The 27,590-nt window shown below is 35.4% G+C and overlaps 1 protein-coding gene across 1 annotated transcript in view; it reads right to left on the reverse strand.

The window, feature by feature from the left end:
- DUSP16 (dual specificity phosphatase 16) overlaps positions 1 to 26,467 on the reverse strand; it is a 66,749-nt gene extending 40,282 nt beyond the window's left edge. Inside the window, exon 1 of the mRNA XM_025047397.1 lies at positions 26,310 to 26,467. The gene's annotated coding sequence lies outside the window, so the exon portion shown is untranslated. The remainder of the gene's footprint in view (positions 1 to 26,309) is intronic.
- Positions 26,468 to 27,590: the final 1,123 nt, after the last annotated feature.

A 27,590-nucleotide genomic window follows, 5' to 3' on the forward strand; every position in this document is an offset into this window, starting at 1 on the left:
TGACCAAGCAAAGGTCTGGTCAAAGTGACCCTAATATGAGGATGTAACTGAAGCAAAGGGGTGAAAGTGAAATGAGGATAAAGTTACACCCTTTTACCTTGTACCACAGCCAGTTGGAGCCCTCCTATTACATCTTTATGCTCAATGTCTGTTTTGTTGTCCTAGATCAATTATGCCAAGGGGGTATGGAGGGCGGGTAACAACAGCCTTAAATCCTTGTTTATTTACAGCTAGAGAATTTTGGTTAAGCCTTCATCCTGGGCTATAACTTTTAATTTAGAAATTTATCTGCATTCACTGTTCATGTTTCCAAGATCGGGGGCATGTCTGTGACAGTTTTGTTTTCAAAATCTTTTGCATGAGGTAAGATTTAAAAGATGGCAAGAGGATATTTTATTGTTGGCAAAACCACTAAGCTAGACCTTACCCCAAATGTTTGCAAGAAGTCGAAAAAAAAAAAAAAAAAAACCCAAAAAACTTAGACTGAACTATAAAGGCCCAAGTACATATAATAAAACCCAGGGCAGGCCTGTTTTGCTATTTATCTATTTACTTGGTCAATTTTTAAAGTTTTAATTAATTTCTTTTCCATTTTTAATAGGTAATATATTCACATGACTCAAAAAATATATAAAAATACATACTATGAGTACCTATAGTTTATTATATACCTGTTATACTCCAATAAAGCTGTTAAAAATTACCATATCAAAATTCTAATAAATATATTTAAGTGAAAAAAATAATACACTGAAAATCCTTCTCTCACCCTTGCCCTTCACTTGCCCAGGTCCTTCCCCAGCCCTCCGACTGGAAATCAGTTTCTTCTGATTTCTTCCAACAATATTTTTTTAAGTTAATACAAAATAAAACACAAATGTATATTCTTTTCCTTTTTTCAACTGTTTATACTATATATACACTATTGTACATCTAGCCTTTTCTTTCACTTAAAATACTCCAATTTGAATGTGATACAATCTCTATATATATATGGGTCTTTTGTGCATGCACTACTGGAAATCTAAATAAAATCTATAGAAATACTTAACCTTAAAAGACAACTTCCCCCTTTCCCCTAGCTGTTTAACTGAAGGCCTAAAAGCTGAAGAATATTTCATAATAGTGTGTTTGAAGGGTCAGCATATTGTTTTATGGCATCCTAATGAGAGAGCATCCTCTACAACTACTCTGACTTAAGAGAAATTTAAAATCTAACTGCACATTATTAGGTGTGTGAAATTGTCTTTTAAAGGACACCCTGCTGCAACTGTAGCTGTTTCCATACAAAGAGAAGGTGCTAACATGAGTTCCCAGAGGGAAAGGGACATCTATATGGTGGTCTCAGGGCTACTGAAGGTGAAGAAGCCACTGGGGTTGTGGTTTAAAGCTGCCTGCTAGAGGCTGAAGGACTTGCTGGTGGCTCTACTGGCCTTCAGCTGTGTCACTCTGCTGCTCATCCTGCTCCTGCTGGCCCTGAGGAAGGTGCTCAAAACCTTCCAGCTGTGCTGCCCTCTTGGCTGACTAGGAAACACGGTGAGGGGCGGCCCTGGCCTACCTGATGCCCAAGAGTTGGGGCCGGAGGCTGGGGCAGCAGAGAGACTCTTCTGAGACTGTGGGCTGTCTTAGTCTACCGCCGAGAAAATGTGGGAGGCAGCAGACCCTTCAAAAGACTAAATAACTCTTTTCTATATATACAATAAAGCTTTTATATTTCTCTTAAATAAATAAATAAATGAATGAATGAATGAATAAATAAATAAATAAAAGAACATAAATAAACTATTATTTATCATACTGAAGACTAGTAACCTTTAACCAGGGCCATTAAATAAATATTTGCAAAGTATCTTCTTTCAGAAATAAAGGTTTTAAAGGACTTTATTTATGAACGGTTAGAGATAGGCTGAAGCAACATTTTAGTATAACAAAATGACTATACAATCAGAGAACAAAATAGGAAAATTCCCTAAAGGAATGTCGATTTGGTATATTTTACATTTCGGCAAACAATTTATGTTTTAAATTTTATAACATTTAATATTAACATGAGCTGCGTAAGAACCTCCCCCCTTTAATATATAATTTTTAAAGTTTTTCTGTAATTTACTTTGTTTTACATTCCATTCAGTTACCTATGGAAATGTATCTATGACTTTATAATAGAAATCAGTGGAGTTTTATTTACTGAAATTCACTTTGAAAGAATATCAATGGAATAAAGTATACTACTGAATTAGTTTTATTAGAGAACCATAAGTCTAAAATTATTTTAATGGTAAGGTGAACAAGTGGAGTCTATTTTGATTGAAAAAACAATATAAAGTCTTACTGTATAAAAACTAGTATCTGCCATTAGGGTAATTAGCTAAGAGAGAAAATGTTTTGTTTTGAATTTCTTCAGTATTTGAAGCTTTTGAAGCTAATGCCCAACCAGAAAGCTTTAAAAAGATTAAGGTCATTTTTAAAAGATTCCATTAAGCATCTCTCTCCTCTTCTCAAATGAAGCATTAGTCTTTTCAACTTATCAGACACAATCCTGGCTTCTAGTTAAGTCATATTGACACTGTGTATATTCTAACAAAAAAAAAAAAAAGGTGAGAACCCTTCTCACACACTATTTCCCCTCTACCCATGGGTTGTTTTCTGTTCCTCTGTCACCAAGCACTGCTGCCCAAATATACCTAATCCCAAAGCCCACATCAAGACCTATAGCAGGCAGAGTCAGGGATAAAGCTCCATGAACACGCCTGCTGGTCTGAAAAGTGGGTTCCATGAGGAGGCAGAGGCTACTTCTCAGAGAAGCACATTTTCATTTTAAACATTACAAAGAAATTCTCAGGAGGAGGAAAAGAATCCTATAGCTATGAGGTGCTTAAAAGCCCTGTTCAATGTGGAGAGCAACTGAGACTTATTTGGTTGGGCTTGAGCTCAAGTTCAAATTCTCAGAGAATTTATGGAAAGGATATAATCAGGTGAGAAGTTTAATTTTATTAAACTACAGGCTAGTCTTAAATTTTTTTTTCCTTCAATAAAACTGAAGAAATAGGCAACAAGATACACCAAACAGCCTTCCAGCAGAGCCTTAAACATAGACTTTCAATAAAAGAAAAACTGAACAAATCAAAAGAGAGAAAAGAAGGCTATCATGTCTGGAAGCAAGCAAGAACATCTTACATGTTGACTGTCTTCCTTTTACATTGATTAAAGCAACTTTGCCTCTTATGCCGTTGGTTAACCCTGACAGAAATTGAAGTATGATATTTGGTAAAATATATTCAATATAAACACAAAAACCAACCAAAAACCACCCTCACCAAAGCCAAGAGGGCTATATGAGCTTCACATTTTTTTCAGCTGCTTATTAAAGTCTTTAATATTTCCTTACCCCAAAATAGAGGACACATACTCTGACAAGTGGTGGTAACAATGAGACAGACTGCGTGAAGCACAACTGCCATGGAGATAACACTGGGTAGCACCGTAAAATCCAGCCACCTCTCACCAACTTACAGAACTGCTGAGAGAACCCACTCCTATCAGAAGCTCAGATTGTTTACACACATCTCAAGGATCCACAGGAAAAGGCAGGAAGAGCAGCCATCCTTCAAAGACTAAATTGAATGCCTTTGCTTCAAACACAGGCTAGCCAAGGCAGAGTCCAGATCTGTGAGAAACCTTCACCAAGTTTCTGCTAAGGAAGAGCACTGTACTCTTGGGACTGGCTCAACTGCAGCCACCATCTTTCCTTCTTAGCACTGCCTCCTGTTTATGCTCACCTGTTTCACCAGCTTCCTCGTCCTTAATCCACCTGAACAATCCTCCTCAAGGCTTCCCTCCTTACCGTCCTCTTTCCTTCTACCAAACCGTGTATCTATGCTAGACACACCTCTCGCCCCTCTCGCCCCGCCCCCAACACTCTCACTTACTCCTCTACATTTATGCTTCCTCCTGGCACCCTGTCTGCAAACTAAGGACTCTACCCCTAGAAGAGGGGCTGGGGATGAGTTAGTCCTGAGGGAGTAGGAATGGAAAGATCCCTGGATGGAGTCACTAGGAAAGAGAAAATGTGGCCAAGGGTTGGTTCAATCTGAGAGTTGAGGAGACAACATTTTGGAAGGATATCAATAAAGATGAGCTTGAGGCAAGAGATGAGAGATTCAGAACAAATCAAACGGAGGTCAGATAGGGACTAATTTGTACATCCTGCTTTTCTTGAGAATATGTTAGGCTGACTATAACTCATTCAGCCAACTAACAAATAGTTATTGGGCACCTACTAAGTGCCAACCACTGCTATGGTAATGCAGGAAAAATAAACTAAGCAAAAATTCCTGTGCTCCTGGAGTTCCCAATTTTGTGATGAAAGACAAATAATAAAGAGCAACAACAAAAGAAACATGTTGTATAACAGATGGTGGTAAGAGAAAAAATAAAGCAGGGAAGGAAGGAGAGTTGGGGTGGGTGGTTAAAATTTTAAATAGAGTAGTCAGAGAAGCCTTTACTCTAATGGTTAAGTAAAGATCATGAGGGAGGTGAGAGAGTGAGCTATGTGGATATCTGGGAGATTATAGCTCTCTGTCAATGTCAAAGGCTTGAGGCCAATGAATATACTGGCCAAGGTGATGATGAATTAGGAAAATGCCAATAAAAGATGTGGAGAGTGTTCAGTTTTTTTTCAGAATCATGGATATATCTACAAAGCATTTCCAGGCACTTGAACTTTTAACTTCGATGTGAAAAATATATATGCAAGAATGTTTAATACAATTTCTTCCTTAAAACTATAAAAGGAGAAGCTGTGGTTCCTACATTAGTGCATTATTTGGCAAAGAAATGAAAAGAAATATAATAAGAAATGTTGTAATTAATGTTAATTTAATACAATTCTTCCAACTCCATAAATTTTTTGCATCTAATAAGAGAATCTTGGTTTTATAGCATAAAATGTAGTAAAATATCAAAAACATGTTAAACAAGGTATGCTTGAATAGATCTATAGAACAAGGAAGTAGTTTAAAGGATCATTACCTTCCAATAAAGAAAAATGCTTTCGAGGTACTCTCTTGTCAGAAGGTATATCAAATACCACAAGGACTTTCTAGGTTCGATTACTGTATTCAAGGGGTTGGTAACACTAATGTAAGCTTACAATCTTTATCCATGCATCACCTTTAGCCCACCCCACTCCCAAAACAACAAAATTCTACTGCTTGAACAATAAGGTGTACTTTCCTGACAGAGCTAAATTACTAAAGACATTACAACCAGGGTAAACATCTGGACAACATGGAACATAGTTTAATGGGAGAGGGGTTACAATTTAATTTTTCCAAAGATCAGAAGGCTCTAGGAACAAGCAAGGAAAACAATTAAAAATCATCAACACCAAACCTCCCACTATGTCCACTTGTGCCCAAGTTTATAACAGTAACATTCCAGAATTTTATCTACTTTAAATCTCTTAATGCAAAAATAAGTAAAACTAGAATGTCAAACTATATTCTCCTGAAAATAATTTCAAAAAGACTTAAAAGGATATTTTGAAAGTGATTTACAAGACAGTGTTTAATCTTTCAGTTAAAACATACATGAAAAATATTTGAAAATGCCTACATGTGCAACAGAAAGAGACTGGCTGAGAAATGTATAAATTATGAAAAATCCTGCAACACAGTATCATGCAACATTTTAAAAGGATGGTGTAAAAGTATAATTTTGACAATGTAAGGTGGTCATGATGTATTAAGAGAATAAAATCAAGTTACAGAACAGTAAGTAAACTACAACCTCAAACACCCACATACGTGCAAACACATAAAACAGATATATTCAAAATGTCAAAATAGTTTGGCTTGGGTAATTAAAGGTCATATTTATTATAATATTCTTTTCCATTATCTTGGAAAGTGAAAAAAAATATTAGAAAAAGGGTACGACACACACTTAGAGACAGCTACTAGTGTCTGCAGCAGTCCTGCTTGTGCTCCTCATCAGTAATGTTAAGAAAAGTGTGGTTTCAGGCAAGGTAAAATGAACAAACACAATATAGAAAAATTTATGTTAACTCTCAAGGTAAAAGCTGATTTTCTGCTTCACAAAATGACTTACAAAGAATTACTTTCAATAATAACGTTTGAGAGGGGAGAAAAATCGAGAAAAATTAAATTTTAAATCACATACTTGTGACTATACACCTGGGCTTTTAAAACAGGTCAGTGAAGGTATGATTCTTAATGTAAAAAGTTTCTTCTGTATACAAAATTTATAGCTAGTTTTCTTTTGAAAACTAATATAGTCCCTACCACTCCTTAAAATATATTTCGATTTATAAAAGTTTCCAAAATAAATCCACCTAAAGTACTGCAAATGAAGCACAATATGACGTTCATTCTTCTCACTAGAAAAGCACAAATTCTTTTAACAAAACATATACAGTGGCCTCCTCACTATTCTCAGCTCCTAAATAGACATGCACAACAAGACTTGAACACATTCCAGGCATGGCCTTCAAGCCTGGACCACACCTGCTTCCAAGGCCCTCAGGCTAAAAATAACTCTGGGGCCTCAAAAATGGGACACTAGCCAGGACCAAGGGTAGCTGCAGGCCCCTTGCTCAGCTCCAGTACAGTAAAAACTACTAAAAACTGAACCACAGGTTTCTTTTTCTCTGTCTCTTTGTACCAATCACCTCCATCCTAGGCCTGCTCAGTTTCTTGCCCCTTGATGCCAAAACTAATCCTAGGAATTTACAGTGAGGTTTTATGTTGTATTGTTAAAACAAAAAACGACAAACAAAAAATATGGACCAGGACTCAGAAGAGTCCTAATTTCAGCTCTCTATGATGAAGATGCTAAAATAAATGTCACAGCAAGAGTCCCTTGACATCCCCAAGCCTGTTTTTTCCTCACTTGCAGAAGGAATCCTGTAATCACTTAACATCTAAGGATTATTTCACTAAGAAAATGATATCGCTGTCAGTGCAACTCAGGTCTTAGTATGGGTGCTTTAACAGGGTCAGAGTCCCACAACTGCTCTGATCATTAAACAGTAACATTAAGGAGCTAATATCCTACAGTACACAAATTAAAATGGGTGACTTGGGCAATGGCTCCACAAACAGCCTGGCAACTGTTCCAGATCATTTCTTTTGCAGTGGGGGATTTCCAAGGTTTGCTCTGAGACAATGACTTGCACTTTTCTGCGAGGATGCCCGGTAGTACGAAAAAGGCCCCTCTGGAACTCGTTACTCTACCAGGTAAGGAATAAAGAAAGCGAGGAAGCCCGGGGGGCACTAGCAGCACCACTGTTCACTCTAGGCTTCTAGGCAGTGCTAATTTAAGTCACTGCATCTGTCCCCACACTTCCCGTTCTGGGGCCCCAGTGGGTTAATGGTATCAGAAAGCTGCACAGGGCAAAGTGGGTGACAGGGCCAAGACCTGTGCCCAAGTATCATAGCACCACAGAAGAGTAAGGAAACTCAGAGCAGCCCAAGATGGGAGTCAGAATGCTCTCTTGTCCTCACCCCTTAGTTACTTTTTCCACTTTGTTCTTTTCATCTTCTACCTTCTCCTTCTAATTTGGCTCCATCACATCATCTAACTGCAGTTTCTGTGCCCTTGTTTGTTCTTAGTGGCTCTGCTGTTTCCCTATCTTCCCTTCCCTTTTCTCTTTATATTCATCTTCATTTCTCTCTTCATGATTATAAAGAAGCCTCTTCCTAAGGTTAAGCCCTTATCAATTAATCCACTTTCTGTTTTGGGGGTAAACTGCCTAGGTCCTTAAAATGTTGCTATTATAATGAATAATCATAACTGCTCTAAACTGCTTTGAGACAGTTATCCATGGATTCAGGTGCCATTATCAACTTTAAAAATCTATTTGTTACTGTAAAAAAAAAAAATTATTTTGGAGAGGTAAAATTTTTCCAGTTTGGTATTTCATATACATGGTTATAGAGTAGAGATGATTAATTCAGTATCTTACATTTTCAATAGTCCTCAAATGCCCTGATGACCTACATACTAAAGGTCAAAACCCTATCTAAACCTCAGAGGAAGACACTAATTCTCAATGTTTTCACACTAGATTAGAAAACAAGATCTGAATTATTTTACAATCTAGTGCTCAGACTCTTAAAACAGAAAGTAACCTTTGCACGTGTGACTGGCAGGTTCTGACTGACACTTGTGCTAGCAGCTTCCCTGCCCTGTTCTTTTCTTCCTCTACCACCACCCTTGGGTGAGCCATTAAGTCTCCTCTCATTAGAGCACAAACCCCATACAGAGGATCTTCAAAGAGAAATAAGAAAAGGCTGAGTGGAAACTAATTACAGGCCACTTATCTCAGCTCCCAGTAACTCAACTTTAAAAAAAGGATTTACCAATTTGAATAGCAAAATAAATAGTAATGGATTATAACCCACAGAATAAAATTAATATTGAGTTAAAAAAAAAAGATTTCTCCACAAAACACTTGCTCTACAATGAGTTTGAGAGGATGGTGTTTCTATTTGCTATTTGTTTGGATTGGTTTTTTTTTTTTTCTTTTTCAAGAGGTTATTCTGTTATTTTGGATGGTATTACACTTTGCATCTTCTATAAATTCTGGCATGCCACATGCAACAGTCATCATTTTCCAATCAAAGCCTCAATCCCCCACCTTGAAAATGACCAATGTCTGTGTTAAGTTAAATTAACTTAGGTTAATTAAACCAATACAGGGCACTGTGGGAAAAACATAATAGATGGGAGATCCTTGATATTAATTAACTGAATAGTTGAAAAACGACATTTGGACAAATACTAACAGGTAATGTGCTAGCAGATGTTTTGAAGGAAAACAGGGACATGACCTGTCAGAGAGAAGTGAGAAGAAAATTCCAGATGAGGAAAACACATGAGTTAAGGTAAAGGGATAGGTTGTACAGATCTTCCTAGCCAGAGCACAGACTATATCAGCAAGTAACAGAATATGCTGGTAAAGCAGAAAGGGCCAGCTGGTGAGGTTTCCTGAAAGTCTAAAGCTGCCTTAGACATTGTGAGCTTTAAAACCATACAGGTTTTAGCTGTCTACAGATGGGCTCTGCTTAGAATGGTGACTATAAAACCAGACAGGAAAGGAAAGATCCAAGAGACTGGTAATGGTCAAAACCCAAGGCAGTGTGCCTGGCACAAAATATACCCTTATTAAATAACTGACTTCCTGACTGAAAGTGCTCATGAAAATGCCTATTTTGACTACATTATTATTCTACCATAAAAACATCTGAAAATATCTCAGTATCCTATTCCATCCCTGTTTCAGATGATCCAGTATCAAGCAAGATGAGCAATATGTACAGGTTCAAGTTTTACTAGTCACGTCCCTGTTTATAAACCAGAAGAGATTTAGGCATATTAAAGGGAAAGCAGAACATAAACAAAGTTGGACTCAATTTTGAAAGTCTGGGCGACTTTCCTTACCTATTTTTCAATCATTTCCAAGTTTTCTATTATATACGTAACTTTTACAACAAAATACAAAAATACACATATAGTTTTAATCAGTCATAACACAAGTCATGCTCATGCTGTTCAGAGGAAGAAAGCAAATTTAGAAGTCGAAGTCTTGAGGCCTATTCTTTGTATGAGCTAAGTAAAAATGATTTTCTATGAATCATTAAGCAAATTAAGTTTTAATACAGAATCATGAGATTCATCCAACAATGACTTAGTAGTGTGAAAAAAGTACTTTTACATAGGGATATGTAAAAGTATCATTACATATCCCTATGACAGTCATGCTCCAAGGCATGAGGCATTATATACATTCCATACAAAGACATATAAGTATATATGGTTTAGTACAAGGCAATGTTCCTTTTCCAAACGTAACCTTCAGTATCAAAGACCACACATTCCAAATTAAAATTAAAAGCAAAATCATTACAAATACAGTAAGCTTGCCACAGGTGAAATTTAGTATATAACAAGCTGCAGCATTGTCTATTAAGAAACTTAATGACTTAAATAACAAAATATCTAATTTCACCATCTTATCTAACACGCAGCCCACAGCAAAGATCCTCAAAATAATGTTCACAGAGCTCTTTATCTGTTTTACCTCACTGCACAGATTCTCAACTGGGTTCAAAAGAAACCTGTCAATATTTGCTATCAACATATTTAAGCATCACAGAGCACTAAGTATCAGAGACTAAAAGGCTAAGTACAGTGTAGTTAATGTTCAGTTTTTCCCCTTGCAAACAGTGTTTGTTCTTCTGAATTCTGTAGTTGTGATCTGTAAAACTCCAGGAAAAAAAATTAAATGGGTTAGTGGAGTAGATGTGTTCATTTACGAAAATCTACTATATTCAATTTCTTATGGAGCAACTTCCCACTTTTGTCTAATCACAGAAATCAGGAATTTGATAATATGATAAAATGGAATACTATTCAGCCATAAGAATGAAATAATGCCACTTGTGACAACTTGGATGGATCTTAAGAATATAATGCTCAGTGAAATAAGTCTGATAGAAAAGGATATTCATTCATATGCAGGATATAAAAGAAATCAAGAAACAAAACAAAACAAACAGACCCAGTCACAGATAACAGTATGGTGGTTATCAGAGGGGAAGGGAGTAGGGGAAGGATGAAAAGAGTAATGAGGGTCAACTAACTATACAATGACAGAAGGAGACTTTGGGTGCTGAGCAAACAGTGCAACATACAGAATGATGTATTATAGAATTGTTCACTTGAAACATATGTTATTAACCAATGTCACCCCAATAAATTTCATTTTTAAAAAATTTAATATGAAAATGATCATCCAGGCTCCACACCTGGAGATTGATACTTGGGATCTGGAGTGTAGACTGTGAATTTGCATTTTTAACAAATATCCCAGGAGGTTTTTAGGATGAGGCAAGTTTGAAAAACACTGTCCTAAAGACAGATTTGGTTTTCTCAATGTTCACATTTGATCTGTCATGAAGACCTACTGATTTTCAGTCTCTTACCTGGAAGACAAAATGGTGCAAAAGCTGTGTTAGTACGGAAAATGGCAATGGTAACTGCCCATAATGAGAGGAACAGGAAATTAGCCAGGGAACAATTCGAATCTCATCACTGAAGCAAGACTTCCATTTAGTCTAGTGCATGCCTTCTGGTAGGCTAATAATATCCCTTTTACAAAATGTTAAGCATTTGCCCCAAATCACACAATTTATCAGTGATGGAACAGGAACTAGAGCTTGTAGAGAACAGTGCTTTCCACAATCCTGTAGTTTACCAAATAGTCTGCAAATTTTAATAGACTCCTAAAAGGCACAGAAAGCACTGTATTTCAAAAGATGAGAAAGAATGTAACCTTTTAAGGATAGGATGAGGCTGTGAAGAGAGGTGGCCTCATTGAAATACTGGCCTGCCATGCAAGTACAGATAAATAACCATGTATGAAGTAAAAGACAAAATGTTGAGATAATAAGCCCTCATAGAACACTCCTGAAGAGTAAAGAACCCTGGAAGGAGAAGCTTGTCTGCTTCACTGGGTCACTATGAGAATACAGTAAGTGTGTAGAAGAATAGTACTTTGTAAACTGTAACATTCACTACAAAGAAAACTCAATACAGGATTAATGGAGGAGTATTTTGGCTAATGTAGTAGTACTGAATCTTGGCTGCCCATTAAGATCACCTGGGGAATTCTTAAATATTCTGATGTGCCGCAGACCAATCAATCAGAACCTCTGGGGAGTGGGACCGAGGCATCAGTATTTTTTTACACAAACGAGTAGAAGTGGATTCTTTACCTCCTCCCAAAAAAGGGTCACAAAGGACAAGCCTCTTGGAAGGCAAAGTTTAAGAGGGAAGAAAGGAGAAATTTGGTGATACACACAATATTGAAATTCATCTGACCTATATTTTAAGGTATGTGTTTTATAACAGCTGCTGAAAGTCTGAATATATGACTATATTATCAGGTAATAGATCAAGTTCTCAGTATCAGTTTAATTCCAATAATAAAGGAACACAATAATTCACTTATGGCACCCAACAAAAGACCACAAGGTTATGCTGGGGCACAGAACCCCATTCTGTATCTAGAAAGCAGTTTATGGTTGAAGCAAGCTAGTTTCCAATCTTTCTTCACTGTTTTTTAAGATGTAGACATATTAAGAAAAGATCTTTACAGGCTGGCAGAAGACAAGATAAAGCTCAGTGTTCACTCATATATGAATGTAAGTTAAATATCTCCATCCAGGAATTTCCTATTACTAAGGGCAAATCACATTACAGAGCAGACAATCTTTTGTAATTCCTCTCTCTAATCCAGTCCTGTAAAACTTCATTTAATAAGCTGCTGACGGAAACCAAGATTTGGGTTTCCAGCCAAACAATTTATATTACATTAAATAAAGGACATCCTTACCCTTCTCAAGGTTGTACCCACAATTACTTACCAAAAAAAAAAAAAAGGTGGCATTCAACCAGAGTCAGGAGTTTTTATTCATAATATGCCCTTATTAACACACAACAAAAGAAAATACCAGACTAGAAAATGCTCATTTGGCAGCCTCCCTTAAATAGTAGGTCTAACTTGTGGCTCATTCACCTATACAATAATTTTTGAACATCTATTTTGTTGTGCAAGCCTTTCTGCTCAGGCACCATTGGAGGACACAATTTAAGACAATATCATAGAAATAAAATTTGTACACATGTATCTATCTGCAAGGCTCAGTGCGACATGAGTGCCCCAAGAGTGAGAGAAGGAAAAGAATTTCTAGTGGTGATGTCTGGAAGTCAACAAGGAAGTGATAAGCCTCTCCAACATAAATTTACTCCAGAGGCTCTCCTACCTTAAGTCCTTAGGATGCTACACAATCTCTTTGTACTCACAAATAGCCTCTGGCCAAGGGAAGTTTGGAGGATGTGGGGACATAACAAGCCAGCAAACTCTTCTACAGATTCTGGAGGCAACTTCTTTATAGGCAGTCCCTGAAGGCTGGCTGCTTCCTGCCAGGAAACAGCACAGATTCACCTTCAGGAGACAAATAGGCTGCTGATTCTCACTGTGGCATTGATTTAGCAGAGGGAAACGGGGAGGGATAAGATCACCTTCCTTCAGACTCTAGGCACATTTAGTCCCCTCCTCAACACAAATACAAACATTAAGAGAAGAATAAAAGGGAGGTACCAGCTTCATAACTCTGACAGTTATCTGTAACACTACACTGACATTATTTCAGCCTGACAGCATCCCCAACAAGTGTAAGTAGGAAAACAAGAGGAATCCTTATTAAAATTAGTCAATTTTATTGGAAGGCCCAGTAAGGTATGCAAAAGGCAGGAGCTCTCGGGGGCTGGGAAATCTATAATAGTTGTAGACAGGAGAGGTTAGGTGTCTCAAGGTCTTCAAGCCTTTCAGTCTACAAATCACTTCAGAGTGGTAACTGCTTGGTCCAAGTCTTCTTAACAATTGCTTCTCTGACTACTCATGATCCACTACAAACCCTAGAGGAAACAATGGCCAAGAAAGTTCTGCAGAGTGCCATAGGGAAATAAGAAGACTTGATCAAAATTTAGATACATGAGTACTGAAAACATGAACACATGAAGACTTTCGCAAGAATGTTCATTGCAACATTATTTCTAATGGCCAAAAGGTCCATCAACTTTTGAAGGGCTATGTAAAATATGGTATATATCCATACAATAGAACATTATTCAGTCATAAAAAGGAATGAATACTAATACCTGCTACAATATTCATAAACTTTGAAAACATTATGCTAAGAAGCCAGACATAAAAGGTCACATATTATATGAATTCATTTATATGAAATACCCAGAATAGGCAAATCTATAGAGACAGAAAGTAGAATAGTAGTCACCAGAGGCTGTGGGGGAAGGGAGGTGATAAAGAGCAACTGCTAATGAATACAGGGTTTGCTTCGGGGATGATAAAAATGTTCTGGAGTTGGACAATGTTCTGGAGTTGTGGTGACAGTTGCACAGTTCTGTGGATATACTAAAAACCACTGATTAGTATACTTTAAAATAACTGTGTATTATATCTCAATTTGTTTTAGAGGGTAAATTTTATGGTATGTGACTTATATCCCAAAAAAACTGTTATTTTTTAAATAAGTTTTCTGTTATTTAAAAAAGCCAAAAAAAAAAAAAAAAAAAAAAAAGCCAAGGAACCATACCAAAATAAAGGAAACTAAAAAGACATATGCCAAGTAAATGCAGTATTTGATCCTCAAACTGGATCCTGTAGTAGAGAGAAAAAATGCTATGAAGATCTAAAAATTCTACTTCTAAGAATTTGTATGATATAAATATTTGCCCAAGTATATTATATGTGAATTATTATTCACTGAAACATGTTTATAATTGTAAAAAGTCAGAAGCAGAAGCAAGCACAATGTCAATGAATGACAAATGGACTGAATGTATTATTACAGCAATGTAGTAATATTCCATATGGCTGTCTGAAAAGAAAGATGTCTGCTTATATGTACTGATATAGAATGGTTTCTAAAACTATGTTCTCCTTTGTGAATTAAAAAAAAACAAACAAACAGGGATACAGGAGGAATGCGTTCATTCCTAGTAACAAAAGCAATAAAAAACTCAGGAAGCCTAGGAATGTCCTGATTTAGTTAGGATAGAATTTAAGCCTGTTTTCTATATTTATTTATGGAGCTAATTATTTGTATTTGTAAATACAAATAATTTCCTCTTTTACAATACCGATAATATGAACTTTAATAATGAAAAAGAAATTAATACAATCTCAGATGCCAATCACTGCTATGGTAAACCCCAAGTATTGCTTTTAATAAACTTTTTAAAATTAAAATATAACATATATACCAAAAAGCATACAAGTCATGAATATACAGCCTGTAACTACCATCCTGATCAAGAAACAGAAGACTCCATAAGTCAGCCTCATAACTATCCCATCATCTAATCTCCCTCTCTAAAGGTAATCACTATCCTGACTTCTTAAACCACAGATTAGTTTTGCCTGTTTTTGAATTCTTTTTGTCTAAACTCTTTTGCTCAACATTATATATAAGCCTATGTTGTTGTAACTAGCAAGTTTTTCTGTTTGTTGCTATATATTTCATTAAAAATATGACAATGTATTTATCCAATCTTCCACTAAAGGACCCTGTAGGCTGTTTCTAGTTTGGAGTTATTATGAATTGTGCTATGAATATCCTTGTACATATCTTTTGGTGAACATAATACACATTTCTGTTGGCATACACCTAAGAGTGGATTTGCTGAGTCAGAGGCATAATGAGTATTGAGAGTTTCAACATAATACTACCAATTTTCTGAAGCAGCCGTACCAATTTAAAATTCCACCATCAATGTTTGAGAGCTCTAGTTGCACTACTTCCTTGCTGACACTTGATATTTTTGAGTTTTTGTTATTATATTTCTTTAAATTTTTAGCTATCTGGTCCATATGGCGGTAATTCACTGTGGTTTTATTCAGCATTCTCCGATGACTAATGTGTTGAGCACCTCTAGAAGCTTTTTCTAACCTTCTACATTTAGATCTACAATTGATTTGTGTGTATGATGTGAGGCAGGGGTCAAATCGGTTTTTTTTCCGATATGGATAGGCAATTGATCTAGGATCATTTATTAAAAAGATTTTTCTTTCCGCATTGCAGTATAATGCCATCTTAATCACAAATTGTGTGTGTATATAGATGTATATACATATATACATACTTAGATATATTTATTGCATTTATGTATTTATGTCTATCTAAGTCTGTTTCTGGTCTATTATATTCCGCTGATCTGTTTATTCCATACTGCACACCCAATAGCGTAAACCACAATTTTATTTTTCTTCAGTGTTATTACCTTGATTATTCTTGCCATTTGTATTTCCATATAAATTTTAGAATCAGCTTCTACAATAGTCTTGGACATCTTTCATTAGATTTAGTCCTACATACTTGATATTTTTTGATGCTATTATAAATGTCATCTTAAAATTTCATTTTATAGGTATTACTGTTATACAGAAATACAGATTTTGTACATTGACTTGGTATCTAAGAGTATTACTTTTTAAAAATATTAATTTTAATTTACATAAAGTAAAATTCAGGTTTTTTGGTGTGCAGTTCTGAGTTTTGACCAAATATATAACATAACTTTCATCACAACCAAGATACAAACAGTTCCATCACCCCCCAAAATTTCCTTATGCCACTCTGTAATCAAACCATCTCCCTACTCTCAAACCCTGGCAACCATTGACCTGTTCCCCGTACTTATAGTTTTGCCTTTCTTGAATATGACTTAAATTGAATCAGAGTGCATAACCTTTTGAGAATGGCTTCTTTTACTCAACATAATTTAAGATTAAGCCATGTTGTTATATGCATCAATAGTTTGTGGGGCTATACCACAGTCTGTACATTCATTTACCAGTTGTAGGACATTTAGGTTCTTTCTAGGTTTTTTTTTTTGGTGATTATGCATAAAGCTGCATAAACATTGAGGTTAGGTTTCTGTGTGAACATAAGTTTCCATTTTTCTTAAGTAAATACCTATGAACAGGACTGATGAGTCATGAGGTAAGAATATGCCATCTTTATAAGAAACTGCCTGTTTTCCTAAGCAGTTGTACCATTTTGCACTCCCACCAGCAACATATAAAAGTTCCATTTGCTCTGCATCCCCACCAGATCCTGGTATTGTATTTGGGAAATCCCTATATTTGTTTGTTAGGAGCTTTTTTTTTATGTATCCAAACAGATATTAGATTTTAACTAATGCTTTGCCTGAACCCACTGAGGTAGTCATACAGTTTTGCTACTTTTTTATAGTTATTGTGGTGAATTATATTGATTTTTGAATACCATCAAAATATTTTTACACATATAGGCCCTATTTAATTAGAAAAGCTTATTTACTTATTACACAAATTATGGCCAAATCTTAAATTAGTCTAGTAAAAGATAAGCAGGTATGCGGATAAATGAAGTCTAATGATATTCTAAAAGCTCCCATCTAGCCAGAATTGTAGGATCACTTCGGTCACATTTCCTAGCAAATCTTTCCCCACAAATATCAAGCAGATCAGAGAAACGGTGACCAAACCATGGTCCTAGAGCCATATGTACCATTCTAATGTTTAATATGTAGATTCTGAAGCATCCATTAGGAAAAAGAACTTCCATTACAAATGATATTATTGATGCTGAAATAGTGATATTATATACTTTTAGAAACCACAAATGAAATTATAGTATAGAAATAAGTTATATTTCCCATGCGACATCAATAAATGAATAATGAAAAAAATCTGATTGTCTTACATATTGTAAATGTCTGAACTGCTATCATTTGGAGGGGAATCTTTACACTCTTTTGAGAATGATATTAATGAATTTTGGCTTGTAGTTACCAACTACATGTTAGTTTTATCTTTTCACTTTACCTGTGTTCTGGTGCTTGTGCTTTTTTTACAATTAAATTACCAACCTATGATCATAGGAATGGTGATAAGGAGCCCCCTCAGGGCCTAGATAACTTTTTGCAAAGAAATTGTTATGATGTTACAAAATGCATTTCAATCCCTGAGTTGACTATATAATCTAAGAATTACCTAGAGTAGCTCTGAACATTATAGCAGCTGCCCACAATGTAGCTCTCTGAAGTTGCCTTAGTATCTGCATTACCTCTCCTGTTCACACACCCAGCTATATTCAGTATTTTAGCAAAATATTTAGTATTTGGTAATGTTCCATCAAGACCTGGCAACAGACCAAAAAGGAATGTAGATGCCACAGATAGCCAAGCACAAAGACAATGCTAGACTGAACATCCTGAGTTCTGTTCCAAGCACTTTCAATAACTCATTTTCTCAGTTACCATGCATACTCGCACCCATTCCTATTTGGTTTACTAGATTTTACTTGTTTGTCTCATTACCTCATAGAGTACTGTTAGCATTATAACATTTTAAGTCATAGCACCATATGGCAATAACATAAAACTCCATATAACTAAGACCAGCTCCCTAAAGATTAGTTAGTATCTATAATATAAAAATAATTAAAAATATCAAATACTTGAGACCTAAAGTAATTCTAAGCATATCATAGCAGAACCCACAGTACCCTTCGACCTTCGCCATCACAATCACATTACTTCTTTCTTTTAATTACTACCTTAATACGTATCTGTATGAAAGCCACGGACAGGGAATAAACAAATCGGTTGGGTAATATTTCTTTAAAGCTGGCATTTAGCACAAAAATATAGATGGTTTTACAGAAATAAAAATTCAGTGAATTTGAACTAGTTGTTCTGTTTGTTCCATGCATTTAAAACAACAACTATACTGTCCAATGAACTTTGGCTTCTATTTCCTCATGACTGTGAGTAGGTTTAAAAAAAAAAACTGCTCTATATCTCTGGGGCAAAGTACAAGCTCTACCACATACCCAGTGAAGGACTTGTGTATAGCAGCAGTTAAAGAATTAACCTTTAGGCCCAGGATTTTAAGGTGATACCATACTATATAAAGAGAAAAATGAGTAAGATTAATAATTAGAAAACCAAAGATCCAACAGAGCTTTGAAGTGCTTCTTACTGGTCATCAACAAAGATTTCTCAGTCTAGGAGTCAGATATTACCCAAGGTTCCAAGGAAATTTTAGATGCTAGAGGTCAGTTGGGAAAAGGCAATACTCTCAAAACTTAGAATTTTAGAGCTGGAAGACACCTCAGTATCGTCTTGTCCATCCCCCTAGTTTTATAGGTAATGAGGAAGAAGAGAGAGAGGAAAAGAACAAATCTGAGGCTTCAAATCCTCTTTGGAGTACAAAGCCCTCAACCAAGCAAGCTGCACCAGGAATGGCTAAAGATAAGAGAGGCTACTCTGCAGTTAGTGTATTCCACTCACTCCATTTTTTATCCCTGCAAGTATATCACATATGATCTGTAAGCAGTTCTAAGTTGTTATTCATATTTTAAAAAGAAAATGGCATTTTACAACTCAACAACAAAAAAATCAAATAACCCGATTAAAAAATGGGCAAAGGGCTTAAGTAGACATTTCTCCAAAGATGATATACAAATGGCCAACAAGTATAAGAGATGCTCATCAGCACCAATCATCAGAGAAATGCAAATCAAAACCACAATGAAATAGCACCTCACGTCTGTCAGAATGGTTGTTATTAAAAATGCACATACAACAGTCTAGAAAATAACAAGTGTTGGCACAAATGTGAGATTACAGAACCTTTGGCATCATTGGTAAGATTGTAAGATGGTGCAAAACATTACGGCAGTTCCTCAAATAATTAAAAATCATTTCCATATGATCCAGCTATTCTACTTCTGGGTTTATATCCAATAGAATTGAAATCAGGGTCTCCAAGAGATATTTGCACACCCATGTTCATAGCAGCATTATTCACAATAACCAAAAGCAATTCAAATGCTTACCAACAGATGAATAAACAAAATATGATTATACATAAAATGATAATACAATATTATTCGACTTAAAAAGGAAGACATTCCTATCACATGCCACAACATGGATGAACCTTGAGGACATTATGCTAATAAATAACAAAAAGACAACACTGTATGATTCCACTTATATAAGGTACCTAAAATAGTCAAATTCATAGAAACGATGTAGATTGTGGTTACCAGGGGCTGGGGGGGGAGAGAGAAAAGGGGATTTGTTGTTTAATGCGTATAGAATTTCAGCTTTGCAAGATGAAAAAGTTCTAAGGATCTGTTTCACAACAATGTGGATATACTTAACCCTACTAAACTGTATACTTAAAATGGTTAAAATGGTAAATTTTATGTTTTTGCCACAACAAAAAAATGAAAAAAGAAAAAAAAGAGAGAGAAAGAGAACGGCAATACATCTCTAGCTTTTTCTTGCTGTGTCCCTCCTAACCTTTCATACTCTACAAAGGTGCCAAAAACTGTTCCAGGATACCGTCTAAAACTGTTCCAGGATACCGTCTAAAACTGTTCCAGGATACCGTCTAAAACTGTTCCAGGACACTGTTTTTCCTCTCTCAAACTATCCTACAGAAGCAGCCAGCTAGCAAACTGCTCTTAGAGTAAGCAGGGCAGATCTACAATCATAGGAGAGAAAGGGGAAATGGCCAGGAGAGGACTTCAGGTGCAATGACCTCCACTTCTAATTGTAACTTTCTCTCTTAACCTAGGAAAGACTGGTATGCTGGAACCCCACTGAAGAACCCCTAGGGCAAAGAATTAGGAGTCTTTTACTGTGACTTGTTTAAACCATGAAGAGATAATCATTAAAGAGATGCTGACAACAAGTATAATCTTGATGACCAAGGCAATGTATTTTACTCCTTTGCATCCCCTCAAATATCTGTAAATCACTCAGTAAATACTTGTTCATGTTGATTACAATGGCATACTGATGACCACTGATCCAGAAAAAAGCCTACCAAACACAGAAGCCAAGGTGCTTATTTTAATGAATGAATTAAGGTCATTTCTCTAAAAAAATCTCCACTGATTTCACAGTAACTTTTCTTAAAACCTTATATAAAACTACTTTTTCCTGGCAAGTGGATACCATACTGCCTAATACTTAGTACATGGAAATTCCCCATTAAATACTCTATCTCTTTAAACTAATGTCACATTAACTACATTCTATGAGATAGCCAATGGTAGCGTCGAAAATCTTGCCACAGAGGTCATTCATTTGCCAGAAAAATCGCTTAAGTTTGTCTTTCAAATGGGACTGTAGATGAAAGAAGAAGGGGTTTTCAACTGTACATGATTTTTATTGTTGGTTATAAAATGAAGAAGCTATAAAATCAAGCTTCCTGAATATTTACATTAACAAGGCTCTTAGTCATTCACATAATGAAAAATGAAAACAACTGCTTTAATTACATACTTAAAAAGGTTTCAGTTGAAGTTCTGTATAGTGTTCCACCAAAATAAGAAAGAAATGGATATTTGGATATTCTGTGGCAATGAAATTAGACACTGCCCCTACGCTGTTTAAAGTAGCTATTAAGTACGTATACATACACACATTTTATTATTAAAAATGCATCCCGAATTGCAGATGCCTTTTGTCATCTTAAATGCCATAGTTAATGTTTATCTCCAGGATATCTCAATACTGATAAACCATAAATAAAATGCAGTGGGATCCCTCTGTAAGACTTTTGTTGAACAGAAGATTAATACTTTTTAGGTTAACATTTTAGCAGTCTCTTTTATAAAGCAGTGCAATTGCTTTGTAATTTGTTAAAGTTGGGAATATAATTTTCAGCCCACTGTATATCCAAATTCATATACTCTTGACAAGATTCTATATAAGGAACCAGATCATCACTCTCTCTGAAACACAAGCAAAATCCCATTTTAAGGCACTTGAAACATCAAAGGTTCTGCCTCATTCAAGTATAGTTACTACAGTGCATACAAGGAATCACTTTCCTTTAGTTGTCCTTTCATTTTATCTAAAGCAAATGTGCAATGTGAATACTATTAATAAGAACAAATGTCCACAAGTAAAAGGGGGTGCTCTACCAGGTTTTTAACTAGTGTTTAAAATGCCTCCTCTGTTGGGAAAGGAAGCATTTTCTCAGAACACTGTACTGAGAGTATTTTGATTATAGACTACATACACATGTGTGTGTATTTTTCCCTATCAAAATAAAAATGCAATTAGTTTTCCATTTTCAATGGAAATTTGAGGCAGAAGTAAAATGAGTAACTGCCAAAAAGCAAAAACCTAAATCTAGCTTTCATCTTCTATATCATCGAGATCTTTATTAGAGATACCACACAGCTATCGAGATGACTAAACAACACCATACATTTTCATAGCCTCTCATCCTGTCCAATATTTTAATTAAAAAATAATAATAAAATACGAAGTGGTCAAAAGACAGGAAAAAAAGTTTTAGAACTGGAAATTATCTCAGAGACGATCTAATACAATATTCTATTTCACAGTTGAGAAAACTGAGACCTAACTGTCTGTAAGTTAGCCCTACAACTAATTGGGCTATCGGTCTATATAGTGTTCCACCAAAATAAGAAAGAAAATGGATATGGCCTTGTTTGAGGGGAACACCTAACAGTCTTCGGACTAAAGAAAAGATGTTTTATAAAGTTACTTAATACTCTTTGTGCTTCCCTTTCTGCTTATTTGTGACAGACACACAGTCGGCCAGCTACCCAACTGACATTTCTCCCCCTATAGCTTGCTAATAGAATCCCAGCTTTTCCTGGGCAGCAAGCAATGTGCCTAAGCCCAGGAAATGACACATAATGCGTGTTATACTAACCCTCAGCAATACACTCACTTCTCTAATCTCTCCCATGAGTGGGGGTAGTTTTGTAAAACAGTTCGAGCAAATGACACTGAAGAGAAAATCGAATGGAAGCTTTTGAGAAAGATTTTATTCTCAGTTAGGCAAGCAAAGGAGGGACTGCTTGTACTATTCCCTTCCTCCTTCTTGCCTTGAAAGGGGATGTGATACCTAAAGCTGAGGCAGCCATTTTATGACCTGGTGGCAGTGTGAACATGCAAAAGATGGCAGAGTCAAAGATTGGTAAGAACCTGAGGACACCGCTGAGTAGCTGAACCATCTCTGAGACCACCTACCTCTAAATTTCTCTGAACCAGATAAATAACTTATGGTTTAAGCTTCTGATAGTGGCTTTCTGTTAACTACAGCTGAAAGCAGTCCTGAATTTAAAAAAAAAATTTCTGTGGCATGCTATGATTTTCCTGCCCAATCTCACTCCCATTACAGACATATTGTTTATACTGCATGCAACTAAAGTGACAGGGTTATATTTCTCCTGCATTGTTAATAGAGACTAGTTTAATTACTTTATAGTTATAATATCTCAACTATATGACCCTATTAACATAAATGTCATCGGTAAAGAAAACAGTAGGGGAAAAACATGAGTTAGAACCATGTTTGTTCTTGATAATTGACTTTGATCCTTTATTTTGCCAACGCAAATCCTTTCTGGAATTAAGTACCATATAAATAACAAACTGATAAATGATATCTATTTGAACTAAACTGTCTCCTTTAATCATAACTGTCTGTTAGTAAAAAATAAAGTGTTAAAATTTCATTCTTGAATTTCTACTCCCAAACCTGGCCATCAGTATTGTCATATACTGATGTGTGTAACCAAAGTTTAGAGATTTACCAGCACTACACCAAACTCGTGGCATTGCTGTTTTCTCTTATTGGTTATAATAACTGAACTGAATGATGGTAAAACATTAAAAAGTCAGACTATCTGGTACAGTTATTTTAACCGTATTTTTATGGAAATCTTTCAAATATATGTTCAGCTCCATGACTCCTATACAGCCACCTCTGTACTTCCCCGGGTCCCACTCTTCCCAGATCCAGTGCATGGGAGACCCAGATTACCCCAGTTCACCCCAGTCCTCCTCTTGGCCCTCCAATGGTTACCTCTGCTCTGTCCACAGCCCAGTTCTGCCTGTATCTATTCCCATGATCACTAATGTTTACTCTTTCACAATTTCTTCCTTCTAACCTCATGTGTCATCTGTCATCCCTCAGCTTCCTCAGAAAAAGAAGTCAACAGCCTCCCTAGTTGGAAGGAACAAAAAACTGCCGCGAGCAGCCGTTCTCCTCTCAAATAAGTTAGCATCTCTCCCGTTGTCATTCAAGGAAAAAAAAATGACTGAGTACTCCTGATTTTGAGCACACATATAAATATGAACATTCTATATATGTACATTTTTGTGGGCTCAGTCTTTTTTAGTTAAAAAAAGAGAGGGCAAATGCTCATTCTTTTTGTTAAATTGTAAAGTGCTACTACTGAGTCCTCCCTTCTGTCTACCCTTTATCCTATCACCCTCTGATGTTATATGACCTTCCACGCATTGTAGTATCTGGGTCACACAGCTCATCCCACTAGTATATTCCCTTCTTCCTCATGAATTAATCAACTAAGATGGAAATATTACTTTATTGAAATAGATGTTTGTATTAGACTGCTCTAAAAATATTAAGACATCACACTAATTTATATCATAATTTTCAAAGTGTGATCCAGAGACCTCTGGTGGGAGGTGACTGAGACCTTTTCAGGGGCTCCACATGTAAAAACTACTTTTGGTACTACAAAGATGATCTCTGCCTTGTTCACTTTCATTCTCTCATGAACATACAACAGTGAATCCAAAGGATACATGTTATGTGATGGTAATGTATCACTCTGGCACCTAATAAAACATGCTGCATTTTGTGTTTTCAAGAAATTTCTAAGGTAGCAAAATTTTAAGATGTAAATATGTTTTTTTACAGAAATTAACTCAAGTGTGTTCTCAGTATTTCTATTTCCTAGGGATAGCAATCTTTCATTATATCTGCTATTATCTCCATAATCTCATTATCGTCCAATGAATTCACTGTTTTAAGAAACTGAATGTTTTAAACACTGATATGATGAGCTCTTTAAAAGCAAAAGATCGTCTTTAAAATAGAAATGAAAAAGCCACTGAAGCATCATACAGAGTAAATTATCAGATTTCATGGACTGGAGCAGTACACAAAATAGCTGAGAACTAATAAAGCTTTGTATAGTTGACAAAGCTGAATGTCTACTGGATGAAATCAGTAAAAAAAATCATGGCAATGCCATGATGCGGAATCTCATCAAATTAAAGATTTTACCGCAAACATGAACTATGATATCCCCACTTTAGAACTGTAGCTATGTTTTGTAAGTGGACAAATCCATAGATGTGGGTGGACATACTGTTTTGTTTTTATTATTCCAGTATCCACGCCAACTAACTATCAAAGAAGGTCTTCTTTTATGTGAATGCTTGGCAACAAATACAAGTGCTGCTGAATTACTCAAAGTAATAAATAACTTTTTCAATCTCATGATTTATCCTGAAACAAACATGTTGGTATCTGCTCTGGTGGTACAAAAGCAATGGTAGGCAAAATGCTGGCACTTTTAGCATGAATTAAGGAAGGAGTACAAAATTGTACTAGTAGTAGTTATATTTCTCATTGTCTAACCATCACTTTTAAAAAGCCAGTTTCACTTAATGTTTTTGATAAAATTAAAATTATTCATTTCATTAAATCTCACTTTTTGAGAACTTGGTCTTTTTAACATTCTGTGTGATGAAATGGGAAGTACACAAAAAGCACTTCTAATACAATGGCTATCTTGAGGAAAAGCATTTATGCAATTGTTTGAGCTATGAACTAACTGCAACTTTTTTCAAAGAATACCATTTTTGCTTAAAAGAATGACTGGCAGACAATTTATAGTTTATTCAGACTTAGGTATTTGGCAGACATTTTCTCTAAAAGGATTAAAGTGAGCCTGACACTTCAAGGAAAAAACTGACAAAATCTGTTGCCAATGATAAAATTTGAACTTTTGAGAAAAATTAGTATTTTGGAAAACTTGAACTCAACATCAAAATCTTGAACGCTTCCCAGTCCTTAAAAACTTTTTTGATGAAATTAATGAACGTGATTTGTTAAATATTATGTAAGCAAATGTGTCGACATTTGAAAGATCTGTATAACTCAATATATACCATTATTTTTCAAATGACCCAAGTATGATGTTATAAAATCACATACCCATCAAAGATCCATTCAAAGTACAAGATGGACCAATAGATTTTTAATGTGACAACAAAGAAAAAATTAACTGATATGGTTTCAGAGTTAACACTGCAACTAATCTTTAAGAATTTACCACTTCTTGAGTTTTGATGTAACAAAGAATACTCACAATTTCATAAAGACATTAAAATACTCTACCCTTATTCAACTATATATCTGTATATGACTGGGTTTTCTTCACATACTTCAAACAAACAAAATATCACAACGGACTGATTATAAAAGCAGTTGTGAAAATCCAGCTGTCTTCTATTAAGCAATAAAGAGAATGGCAAAATGTAAAACAATGTCACACTTCTCACTGTATTGTTTTAGAATACCTTTTTCATAAAAGTATGTTATTTATGTTAACCTTTAGTGAGTGATTTTTAAATGAATAAACATTTTAAACATTTCTCAGTTTTAATTTCTAATGTGTTAAATATTGATATAGTCCACATAAACAAAACATTTTTGGGGTCCTCAATAATTTTTAAGAGTACAAAGGTGTCTGACTCCAAAATGTTTGAAAACCACTGGTTTATAACACCACAAAAGAGCACTTATAAATATGTGTATATAAGAAAATGGGCACCTGAAAATGAATCAGAAGATCTCACTCCAGTTCTAGCACCACTTCTTATTTGCTTTGGGATTTGGATGAATTATTTAATGTCTCTAAGATCTCAGTTTCCTCATCTGTAAAATGGATAACTCATGTCTTGTTCTGAGGATAAAACACAAAATATGAAAAACAATTTATAAACTACAGGTATATTATTATTACAAGTTCTCAAAGTTAAGAGTTTTAAACACTTCTTGTGACCATATTTCTACAAAATTCTCCCTTCTTAAAAATTTATTACTAAAAGCAGAACTTACCAAAAAAATGCTAAGTGGAGATTTTTGATTAGCTAATTTGCTCAAAATGTCCAACCACATAATTGTACTGTATTAAATTTCTTCCCCTACAGTTCTAATTGGTAATATATAATTTAACTAATTATGAATATTACCAAAAATACAGAAAGTACAGAAAACAGTAACAAACCCCAATGTACCCATCACCCAGCTTCAACAATAGTAAAAAATTTGTCAATATTGTTTTATTTCCCATTTGTGTGAGTTTGTGTATATCTTGAAGTTTTCGAAAACAAATACTAGGCATGATCTCATTTTGTCTATAAATACTTCCATATGTATCTTTAACACATGAGAATTTTTTAACATAACCACAATACTATTAATATATAGTTAAACTTTATGTTTATAATTCTTAAATACCATCTAATCTATACTACATGTTCTAATTTCCTGAACGTCTCAAAAAAAAAGTTTTAGTTTTCAGTTGGTTTGTATCATCAAAATTACATTCTTACCAGCTCATTTTCAAGGAACACAAGATTTTTAGCAAAAGTTAGAACGAGAGGAAATAATACCACACTTTATATACCATGTGCAGTTTACAAAACATTCAAGAACTATCTTCCTGAGAAATGTGCTTCTCCCCCCATCGAACAACAAACAAAAATAACAAAAGAAACCCAGTAGAAAATAGGCCAGACTGGTGACAGCTCAGCTGCTCAGGAAGAGAAGTTGTTGAGAGTAAACAACCACCTGCCATTTCAGAAAAGATGAGGTCAGGTCTGCCACAGGGTCAAGCAAGCTGGAGGTGAGGTCAGGGTCCAGGTTCCAGAGCGAGCATACTGCTCAAATAAGTCAGGTGCCCAAGGCTGTAAGGCAACCAACCCCCTTCAGGTTTCAACTCAAAACTAAAAAAAAAAACCAATGCTCTAAGCTACAGATAAAATGGAACCATGATCAAAAGTAACAGTTGTGAGAATTAATTCAACTTATTCAGCAAACACTTATCAAA

This window comes from Pteropus alecto, unplaced genomic scaffold (assembly GCF_000325575.1).
Source record: "Pteropus alecto unplaced genomic scaffold, ASM32557v1 scaffold103, whole genome shotgun sequence".
NCBI lineage: Eukaryota > Metazoa > Chordata > Mammalia > Chiroptera > Pteropodidae > Pteropus > Pteropus alecto.